Source organism: Mastomys coucha, chromosome X, assembly GCF_008632895.1.
Source record: "Mastomys coucha isolate ucsf_1 chromosome X, UCSF_Mcou_1, whole genome shotgun sequence".
Classification (NCBI taxonomy): domain Eukaryota; kingdom Metazoa; phylum Chordata; class Mammalia; order Rodentia; family Muridae; genus Mastomys; species Mastomys coucha.
The window spans coordinates 95309567-95321038 of NC_045030.1; the positions used below are offsets into that span (position 1 = coordinate 95309567).

The 11472-nt window shown below is 35.6% G+C and overlaps 1 pseudogene; it reads right to left on the reverse strand.

Annotated features, from left to right (window-relative positions):
* LOC116088346 overlaps positions 1-11472 on the reverse strand; it is a 43450-nt pseudogene that overhangs the window by 19693 nt on the left and 12285 nt on the right.

Consider the following 11472-nt stretch of genomic DNA (forward strand, 5'->3'; position numbering starts at 1 on the left):
TCCCAGGCTCTCAACCACCAACCAAGGACTGCACATGGAGGGGTCTGATTGTTCTGGCAGCATGTGCAATAATAGAGGATTGCAATTTGATCATCAATAGGAGGAGAAGAGCTCGGCCCTGTGAAAGTTGTGTGACCCAGTGTAGGGGAATGCCAAGGCCAATAAGTGGGAGAGGGTGAGGTGGCAGGCATGGGGAGGGGGGAGGCAACAGAGGTTTGTTTTTGTTGTTTTTGTTTCTTTGCTTTTTGGAGTGGAAACTAGGAATGGAGAAATTTACATGTAAATAAAGAAAATATCTAATTAAAATTTTAAAAAAAAAGAATAATTTGCAACATCCTTTGGTCATCTTATGTCTTTGTTCAAACCTAATTGTGCATCTCTACATATTTTCTTACCTACTTATTTTAACTACAGATATCAAGAAACAGGATTTTACATTGGAAGCAAGTTATGCTACATATTGTTAAATGTGTGACATATGAATTTATTAGTATCCATGATGTTTGAATTGGGTATGTTGTCTTCAGGTAGGTATGTTCCAGAAAGGTGTATGTTGCCCATGTTGGTCTAAATATAGTGTCAAATCCCTTGGCCTTGAGTTACAGAGAGTTGCAAGCCATCATAGTACTGCTGGAGGTCGCACCCATTTCCACTATCTGGGAAGCTGCTTCTCTTAACTAAGCCATCACTGCAGTACCTGAATTAGTTAAGACAAATATAGCATGTATTAATATCATATCTAGTTCAGTATCTGTTTTGGACATTATAAATTTTTCCATGTGAGAAATTAATGGTTTTAATATGATATTAATACAGCTCAAAAAGTCTGAGCAAGACTAGACATAGATATATGTATATAGAATCCAATTGTTAAATTCTCTAGAAGAAATTATTCTTGGCCTCCTTTCACATTCTCAACAAGTATTAACAGAACTAAATATGGATAGTAATCAAATAAAGCCCCTAAATGTAGCCTATGAAAAGGAGCTATGTTGTTGACTATAACTTTTAATTATGAAGACCAAATCTTAAGAATGTAATCTGTGTACTTCTTTTTTGGATGATTTCAACTTCAGTATATGGATTAAAACAGTGGTGAGTACCTCATCTTTAATGCACACACTTGCCTGTTCTATTGGACATTTCATTTTCTGGCCATAGGACACAGTCAAAACAGCAGGCAGCTTTTCCTTCCTGAAGAGATTTCCTGAATACAGGATGACAACTTTCACTACATACAGAGATAGGAACCTGAGGATATTAGAGAAGTAAAGACATATAAGCATTAATGTAGTAAATTAGTTAAATGCCTGCATTGGTTAATAATGCATTTGATATTATGTATGCTTATATGTGCCTATGAGTACACATTAACAAATAGCTCTTGAACATTATATTTATATATCTATATCTATGTACATAGATATACATAGTTTTAGAATCATGTTTAACATTGGTAGGAAATTAGTGATTCTTGACAATAATAAACACATGCAAAATACTGGAACCTGGAAAGTGAGTTTTTCAATTTTGGCCGTGAAGTCATCTTTTAATTTATGAGGAGGCATGAAGCTCACAAAAGGATTTTTCATGGTTTTTACTTGTGTTCTTACAGAATAGTGTAAGATTTCACTCACCTCTTGCTCCATTCCTATGCTCCACTCTATCCTGTCCTAAGAAACTGACAATTGTTGACCAGGTGGAAAATTTGGAAAAAATGTTCCTATTTTTACTTTATGTGCAAGACCTCGTGGGAAATCCCAGAGATTCAGAATGTCATAATCTACATGCAATTTCTCTGAAGGATTCAAAGTTATTAGACCTCCACCAGGATTCATGAATTTAGTGTTCTTCAGTATGAAGTTCAGCTAAGGGAGATTTATGATTCATAATGGTAATTTTTATTGTTAAGAGAAGGTCTGAAGTGTGTCACATTTCCATTTTCATTGAACCCCCCAAAATGAAATAACATTGCACATAAATCTTTGAAAAATGTGTACACTTACTTTGAGTTAACATCATAAGTACCATAATAGTATATTAACAGAATACTGAAATAAATTTCATATTCTTCATGCATCCTACTGATTTTCAGCACTGATGAGCAAAGTTTATGATATGAGACTGATTGTCTATAGGCATCTGGTTTTGATTTATCAGTGTTTAGGATAATTTGTACTCTGAGCATGTCTAAGAGTTTTGTAACTTGGCTTAACTGAGATGTGAATACCCATCCTGAGTTTTAGCAGACTCATTTCATAATCTGTGCCTGAACTGAATACACTGAAGTCAGGTAGTTGAGCAATAGTGTAATCATAACTACTTGCTCTTGACCATGGAAATTCACGTGGCAAACTTCCTTAAAATTCTGTCAAATTGAGTCCCTCCTGATGCTGGTCTATACTGACTTATTAAGAGCAAAATATTCCATTTCCATATTTGGCCTTTGTCCACATATTTTATGAGACCAAATGAAACAAATTGAAGAGCTGGGTAGGGGTGGCACACGCCTTTAATCCCAGAATGTGGGAGACAGAGGTAGGCAGATTTCTGGGCTCAAGGCCAGCCTGGTCTGCAAAGTGAGTACCAGAGAAACCTTTTCTCAAAAAAACCAAAACCAAACAAAACCAAATCAAAAGAACCACAACAAAAAACCTAAGAAAGTATCTATAGTTGACACAGATTCATGAGAGGTTTTAAGAATTTTTGACTTGGTGGTACTGTACAGTCTTTAGAAAATTAAAATATTATGTCACTCTTTTTCATATATAAGAACAAGTTAAGAGGTGTTCCACTTCCTAATGTTGAGAACCTTAGAAGAGAAGGAGACTGACAGCACCTTTAACAAAACCTTTAGTTCTTCGGTGTTTATTTCTACGAGATTGGCAAGTTGATTGAGAATTTCACTCAAGTATAGATTTTTCCTTCCAGTCAGTAAAATAGTCTAGAAAACTTGTCTTCTAAAAAGAACCCTATTGTATTTGTTTACAGCAGCTATGGGCCATTTTTAAGAAGTTACATTGGTAACACCATACAGGATGATAAAAAACATAACCTTCAAGAAGGCAAAGTTCATTCTTCCTCATTTATTCCTCATTTATTTATTCCTTGTATGTCTACTTCTTGAATAAACATCTTATGGATGGTGTGGGCCACAGCATACACAGCATTGTATACATGGTAACTAACAATACTTATGTCTATGTTAAAGTGGTACCAAGGTAACAATCCCAATGTACCTCTAGATGAACAATTTTTCAATGATTGACAGTTAACATTAGATATTTCACAATCAAAGTACATTTCCCACAGTCTTGCAAGGAAAATGTCATAAGGGTATTTGGAAGGGTTCACTGTCTTTACAAAGTCTTTAAAAGTAGAAACCTCATGATGGTGTTGTGAAATGATATGAGTCCCATGGCATGAATCAAGAATGAAATGTCTCATAGAAGTAATGACTACCCATTGTGAAGTGTTGACCCATATTCTCCATGGAAGTATGTATTGCTATGTTTTAAACAGCACACCTAAAGAAGAGTCAGTGTTAGCATAAATGATAGCAACTTTTCCTGGGTTTCTCACAATCTGAGTAGGGTATTCAAGAATATTTTTATTGTCTTCCAAGGAAGAAACTGGAATAAATTCCATGAAGGCTACACAGACTGTGTTTCTTCCCATTTCTGGGATCAAGTCTGTGACAAAGTTAACACCATTCTCATCCTCTGAGGTGATCAGCCCCACCCAATTCCATCTGAAATGGACAAACAATGAGACCATGCCTAAGGCCAAAGAAGATTCTTTAGCAGCCATCTGATACTAAAAAGGAAACTTCATAGAGTTGTTCATATGTGACTCAAAAGGTCCAATGCTCAGCTGTAAAATTGAAAACAGGAATAGACATTAATGAGGAGGAACTGAAAATCTCTGAATCATTGCATATAAAACAGTAACTTCAAGTTTAGAAAGTCAAATTTGTATTTAAGTCAACACTAGTACTGGGATATGATTCAGAAAAATGAGTTTAATTAGTCAATTCAATTGCAGACACAGGTGTATATCTTGAGGCCTCTATGTGTATTTCAAACAGGAGAAATGTAAATATAGTAATAGGTTACAGAGAATGTAGCTTTAAACTATATTTTGAACGAATGGTTGGACAGTCAGTTGATTCTGTTTGTTTGTGTGCATAAAAGTGTGTATGCCCAGCTTTCTACAGTCCATACACTATATGCATGCATGTGATGGCTAAAAGAGGACATCAAGTGTTCTCTACTTTTTTCCCCATATTCTTCTTGAGGTAGGGTCTCTCTTCATCCCTAGGCTTCATGTTGTTTGACCTGGTTATAAGATAAGAAGCCACAGGGATTATGTTGTGTCTGCTTTGCTAACATGAGGATATGTGTGAAGCTGGCATCGGAACTTTCATCCTGATTGCACAGAAACCATTCTTGACTCCTGGGCCAACTTCCAGTAAATTATTGCTATTTTGAATCATACAAAAATGACAACACCAGGAGTAACTAGGACCAGTGGGACCAAGCACACAGGAACTCCACCAGCCCAGTGGCTTACATTGCTTCCAGTCTGTCTTGGAAGGCAGGTGCCCTGAGCAGACCTTGGGCACAAAGTCTGCAGCCAGTCCTACAACACCCAGAGAAAGCTCCACTCCCAGGTGCTCTAACAAGTGCAGGGTCACAGAATACCAGAATCACAGGATCACAGAGACACCTTGACTCTGAGGAGTTCTGACAAAACCAGTATCACAGGAAGGACAGGATCCAGTTCGATTTAGCAAGGGCAGGTAGCACTAGAGATAACCAGATGGTGCTGGCCAAGCATAAGAATATGAGCAACACAAAACAAGGTTACATGGTATCATCAGAACCCAATACTCCCACTATATCAATTCCTGGACACACCATCAAACTGTAAAGCAAAGATTCAGACATAAAATCACTTATCATGATGTTGATACAGGACTTTAAGAAAGACATAAATAACACCCTCAAAGAGATATAGGAGAACACAGGTAAACTGCTAGAAGCCCTTCAAGAGGAAACACAAAAATCCCTTAAAGAACTATAGGAAAACACAATCAAACAGGTGAAGGAAATGAGCAAAATCATACAGAATGTAAAAATGGAAATAGATACAATAAAGAAATCAGAAAAGAGACAACCCTGGAGATAGAAAACCTAGGAAAGAAATCAGGAGTGATAGATGCTTGCAAAACAAACTAAACAAAGAAAGAATTTTAAAAACAATAAGGGAATAAGGTCAAGTAACATATAAAAGCAGACCTATCAGAATTACACCAGACTTCTCAGCAGAGACTATGAAAGCTAGAAGATCCTGGGTAGATGTCATACAGACCCTACAAGAACACAAATGCCAGCCCAGGTTGCTATACCCAGAAAAACTCTCAATTACCATACATGGAGAAAACAAGATATTCCATGACAAAACATAATTTACACAATATCTTTCCACAAATACAGCCTTACAAAGGATAATAGATGGAAAACATCAACATAAGGAGCTAAACTACACCCTAGAAGAAGCAAGAAAGTAATCTTTCAACAAACCCACACAAACCTAATATACAACAAAATAACAATAAATACAACAAAATGCAACAAACCAACAGTAAGTAACAATTACTTTTTCTTGATATCTTAATATGAAAATTAATATTACCAACATATCCTAATCAATTGATATAAAAATATGAGGAATTAGAAATTTGTTGATTGTCACGACTCATCTATTAAAAGCAATGAATTTATGAAATTCTTAAGGAAATGGATGGATCTGGAGAATATCATCCTGAGTGAGGTAACTCAGTCACAAAAGAACACACATCGAATGTACATTCTGATATGTGGTTATTAGCCCAGAAGTTCGGAATACATGAAGAACATCCCACAAACCGCAAGAAACACAAGAAGAAGGAAGACCAAAAGGTGGACACTCAATTCCTCCTTAAAACGGGGGACAAAATACCCATTGAAGGAGGTGCAGAAACTAACTATGGAGCAGAGACTGAAGAAAGGACAAGCCACCCTGATATAGCTGTCTTCTGAGAGGCTCTGACAGTACCTGACTAATACAGATTTAGAGGCTCACAGCCATCCACTGAACTGAGTACAGGGTCCCCAATGAAGGAGTTAGAGAAATGAAGAAGGGAGCTGAAGGGTTTACAGCCCCTTAGGATGAACAACAATATGAACTAACTAGTACCTTCAGAGATCCCAGGGACTCAACCACCAACCAAGGACTATACATGGTGCGACTGATTGTTCTGGCAGCATGTGTATACTAGAGGATTGCAAAGTCTATCATTAATGGGAGGAGAGGCCCTTGTCCGTGTGAAGGTTCTGTGCTCCAGTGTAGGGGAATGCCAGGGCTAATAAGTGCACTAGGGTGGTGTGGCAAGCATGGAGAGGGGGAGGCAATGGGGGTTTGTTCTTGTTGTTCTTGCTTGTTTGTTTTTTGGATGGGAAACTGAGAAAGGAGAAATCATATGACATGTAAATAAAGAAAATATCTAATACAAAGAAATAAATTTGTTGATTGTCATCCAATGGTCACTCTAATTTGGTAATTGGAGACATAGGTCCAATATTGTACAATCTATACACACCTTGAGCTTGTTAGTTCATGACAGTGTCTTGCTGTGTACAATATAATGGTCTTGAGATCTTGCTTCTATCTTAGCCTCTCTATTAGTAGTATTGTTTATTTCATGTTTTTTTACTGTAGTATGGTTTTCATAACAGCTTACATATTTCAAAAGTATTTATATACCCAAAAGAACTATCGACAATTAAATTGGGAGGAGGTTGTAAAGAACTACAAAGAGTGAGACTGAATGCTTTGCTTGACGTTTGTAATTCTTGAATCAAGTTTCAAGAAGAGAACTTTATAAGTTACTCTTTCTCTAAGATGAATGCTCTTCAAAATTATCACAGTTAATGAACCAGATTCTTACCTGCACCTATTGTCTCTGCCACCCTCCAAGCAGAACCATTGTTCACTGAAACAGTTGGTGAATGACTTTATGGATAGACCATCTTAATACACACACCATTTCTTTTTTATAAGAAATTTTCTTTATTTACATGAAAATTTCTCCATTCTCAGTTTTCCCTCCAAAAAACAAAAACAAACAAAAACAACAAGAAAAAAACCCTGTTGCCTCCCCCTCTCCATGCCTGCCACCCTCTCCCACTTACTGGTCCTAGATTTCCCCTACACTGGGGCATAGAACCTTCACAGGGCCAAGGTCCTCTCCTCCTATTGATGATCGAATTTGCAATCCTCTACTATACACATGCTGCCAGAACAATCAGACCCACCATGTGCAGTCCTTGGTTGGTGGTTGAGTCCCTGGGAGCTCTGAAGGTGCTAGTTAGTTCATATTGTTTGTCCTAAGGGGCTGCAAACACCTCAGCTCCATAGGTCCTTTCTCTAACTCCTTCATTGGGGACCGTATACTCAGTTCAATGGATGGCTGTGAGCCTCTACATCTGTATTAGTCAGGTACTGTCAGAGCCGCTCAGGAGATAGCTATATTTAGGCTAGCTTGTCCTTCCTTCAGTCTCTGCTCCATAGTTAGTCTCTGCAACTCCTTCCGTGGGTATTTGGTTCCCCCTTTTAAAAAGGAATGAAATATCCACATTTTGGTCTTCCTTCTTCTTGGGTTTCTTGTGTTTTGTGGGTTGTTCTTCCTGTATACCAAACTTCTGGGCTAATAACCACTTATCAGAGAGTGCATACCATCACACACCATTACTTTAATGAATGTAACCTATTCTCTGTGGGCTGAGAAAAAAGTCACTCACTCAAGTCAAATAGTTTTGACCATAACAGGAAGTCTATATCCAAAAATCGTGCCTACAATTCATTCCTTGGCCCAGCATAACTGTCAACTCTCAGCTTAGCTTCGATGGGGGTAAAATCCTTTGATGATGTGAGGGTTATTGAAGTACTGCCTTATTACAATGAAATCCAAGGTATAAAAATTGTTCTCATTTTGGGCTTGTACCACAGTAAGAGCCAAGATTTTAAGCTCTACTAAAAACAGAACAAACAAACAAAAGGACACTATATATTTATGTTAATTTCTGAAAATACTAGTGGTGATGTATTCTTTTGAAATATATAGTTAATATATTTGTAGTTCTTTAAAATTTGTATTGAGAAAAACATGTATTTTCAGTATTGCTGTAGCAAGCATCTACATAAGACTGTTAAATTGATTGTTGTTTTAATATTAAACAACTTTTATAATACTCATTTTCATTGTTATAATAGTTTATTAAATTTTAAAGAATATGACAAAAATATTACAGATATTGAAGCGGGTCTCTGGGAGGAGTTGGGGTACAAAATGGAAAAAAGAATGTGATTTAATTCTCTTTACGTAAAATATGTATTTAAATGTTAACAAATTCAGATAAATTGAAATCATGTTTTCTCCTCATAATGCAATAAAACCATAAAAATAGAAATAAAACAAAAAATGAATCATACCCCTTATGATTTTTCTTAGTACTGAAATTATGAAATCAAATGAGAAAATTTTCCTTTCTTGCAATCCATCTAATCTCACCTGTGGATATTTATAAAGACCCACAAATATGCCAATAAGGGAAGAAATTTACCATGTTCCTATAATTGCAGCCATAGATTTTTCCTCTGTTTTGCAGGTATAGTTCAGAATGAGTCTGTTCTGACCCGTGAGCCACATGAGCAAACTTTGTATTATCTGTTCTTCAAAGGACCCAACATTGTAAATATTATAATGTCATGTTAGGTAAAAGAATGGGGTTCCTGTTGATCTCCTCTATGGCAAAAATTAAGGCCATCGCAAATTGGTAGTTGTATGGGGTGATTCTGTGTAGAAGACATAGGGATCATTACAGAGTAATCTCAAATCACCATTGGTGATTTAATCTGATTACATTTACTATCATGTATTTACTGAATGCACCCCCACTCTCTGACATACATACAGCTTCAATGTTCAAACTGCATCTTCTTTCCTGAGATTGTTCAAGTGTCAGTAGCATAGGTTGTCATCATGTTTAACAGTTCATATGGGGACTAATGCCTTTGTAAATATTTGAGCATAGAGGAAGTAGTCTCTATTCCTTTCATCAAACCAGACACTACATGTTCATCTTTAACATTAAATGTCTAATGTTAATGATCAAACTGAAAAATATATTTTGTGTGGTTTGAGGGATGGGGAATGTGTAGGTTGTGGAGAGCCAGACTGAACCAATACACACAAAGATGTCCTAATGAAAGCCAAAATGAAGGAAAAATAGTTTAAATCTCTTAACCAGGATTATACTTATCAAGACCCGTCTAGGGCTGGAGACAATAATACACATTAGTCACATTTGAGGGTTCTGACCTATATTTTGTACTCCTTCTTGTCTGCATCAATATTTCTGTTTCATATTATGTAATTGTATAACCTTTAAGATCTGAATGCTTAGTTTTGTGTTTTGTGTTTTGTTTTTGTTTTTTTTTAGTAAGTTGGTCATTTGGTTCATAATTACAAATTTTTATGTATTTCAAATTCCCCATATTCTCTCACCTACATGCATTTCTTTGCTATCTACTATATATTTTCATCTATTTTCTCTATCTATATATCTATCTATACATGTGTGCTTAAATGTAAAAAATTTAATCTGCACAGTTGTAAAATATTTCTGGCTATTCAGAACATTATAAGAAATTGACACACTAACACATACAAGGAAAAAGCCATGATATCTTATCAAGGTAAAATACAGCACAGGTGGATAAGAAATGTTGAGTGCAGAAGGCATAATCTTCCTCAGGAAGGAGATTTCTGGCTGGTCTGTCAATATCAAATGCTTATATCAGAAATGTGAAAGTATAAAGTATATACTTTATACTATATAGTTTTAATATTTTCATTTTTTTAAAATACTTCTCTAAATGAATTGTCCTAATACAGTTTGATTCTTCATGAGAAAATGTTCTCTTTGCTCATTCTGTGTTTTGTATGTTGTCCATTGCACAAGTGGGAATTTAGATGTTAATTTGTTTCATTTCAAATTAAGTGTGTTTCACACATGATGTTCTTTAAAAAAACATTAAACTACTAACAATTCCTAGGAAAAGGATGAAGAAATTTATTTTAGGAAACCAATATTTAGAGATAGTATGTTCAAAAAAGTACACCTATTGAATGTTTTGCAGAGAATCTTGAAGTTTTCTCCCTTGATTTCAGTAGTAAATTTAATGTAAAATACAAATATAATTATCCAATCCAATATCAAACTGAAAAATTATAAAAATATTGCAACAGATTTTTCAAATGGTTCTTTTATTTTAAGGTTCTTCATGTGTTTTATTACATATTTTGTTTATTTACATTTCAAGTGATATCTCCTCTACTCTAAAAAAATATCAAAAACAAAACAAAATATCAAAAACCAAAAACAAAAACAAAAAAAACAAAACAAAACAAAATATCAAAAACAAAAAAACAAAACAAAAAACTAACCCTAGGACAACTCCAATTTCAAACAGTACTGAATGGATTTTAAACTAGCTGACTTATGAAGATTAAGACAATTTATTCAGGCTAATACAAGCGTCATAAGGACATGGAGGGAAGTACTCTAGAAGATGAAAAAGGTGGGAGTAAGATAGGGGATGAAAGGGGGATGACTCTGAATGATGAAGGGGGTGGTAGTGTGATGAGAGGACACCAATGTTGGAAGGTGCAGTGGTAGGGCTAAGGATAAGAGTGTTCTGGGGATGAATGTGATCACAGTACATTATAGCAAGTATAAAGAAAAAGAATTATATATTATTTGTGGAGCTAAAATATGCTTGTGAACAATATACTAAAAATAATTTTAGACTGAAAAAATTTTAAAGTGCTAGCCTCAGACCAGAACACAAGCCTCATGACTGCCTAAATGTGGCCTAATGTGTGATGGATGACACAAATAGATCTCCTTACTGAGACAGGAGAATTTCATGAGATCTCAACCCAAGGCTAGTAAATACAATCAAATAAAGAACACTGAGAATGAGAGAAATATCCTTCCCCAGGAGATAGCATAACAATTGATTAGATAATAAATACTACATGGTCAGCACTGGAAATGGAAATGTAATGGCATTATTCAGAATTAATTGATTGAATTTATGTCCTTACAAATATACTGAATATATTTAAATATATAGCATTGGTTAAATGGGAAAGCTTGGACATGGATATGAATTAAAAAATAATAGAGGGCTGCAGACAGAGCTTAATTGGTAAACTATTGTAGCAAAACTGTAAGGACATAAATTTTAATAACTGTAACCAACCAAATTGCCGTCATTTAAAAAGGCTATTGTGGCAAGTGGATCGCCTAACCCCAGAGAGCACATTAAGCCAGAGACCCGGGCAGGATCCCCTGTTGTCTC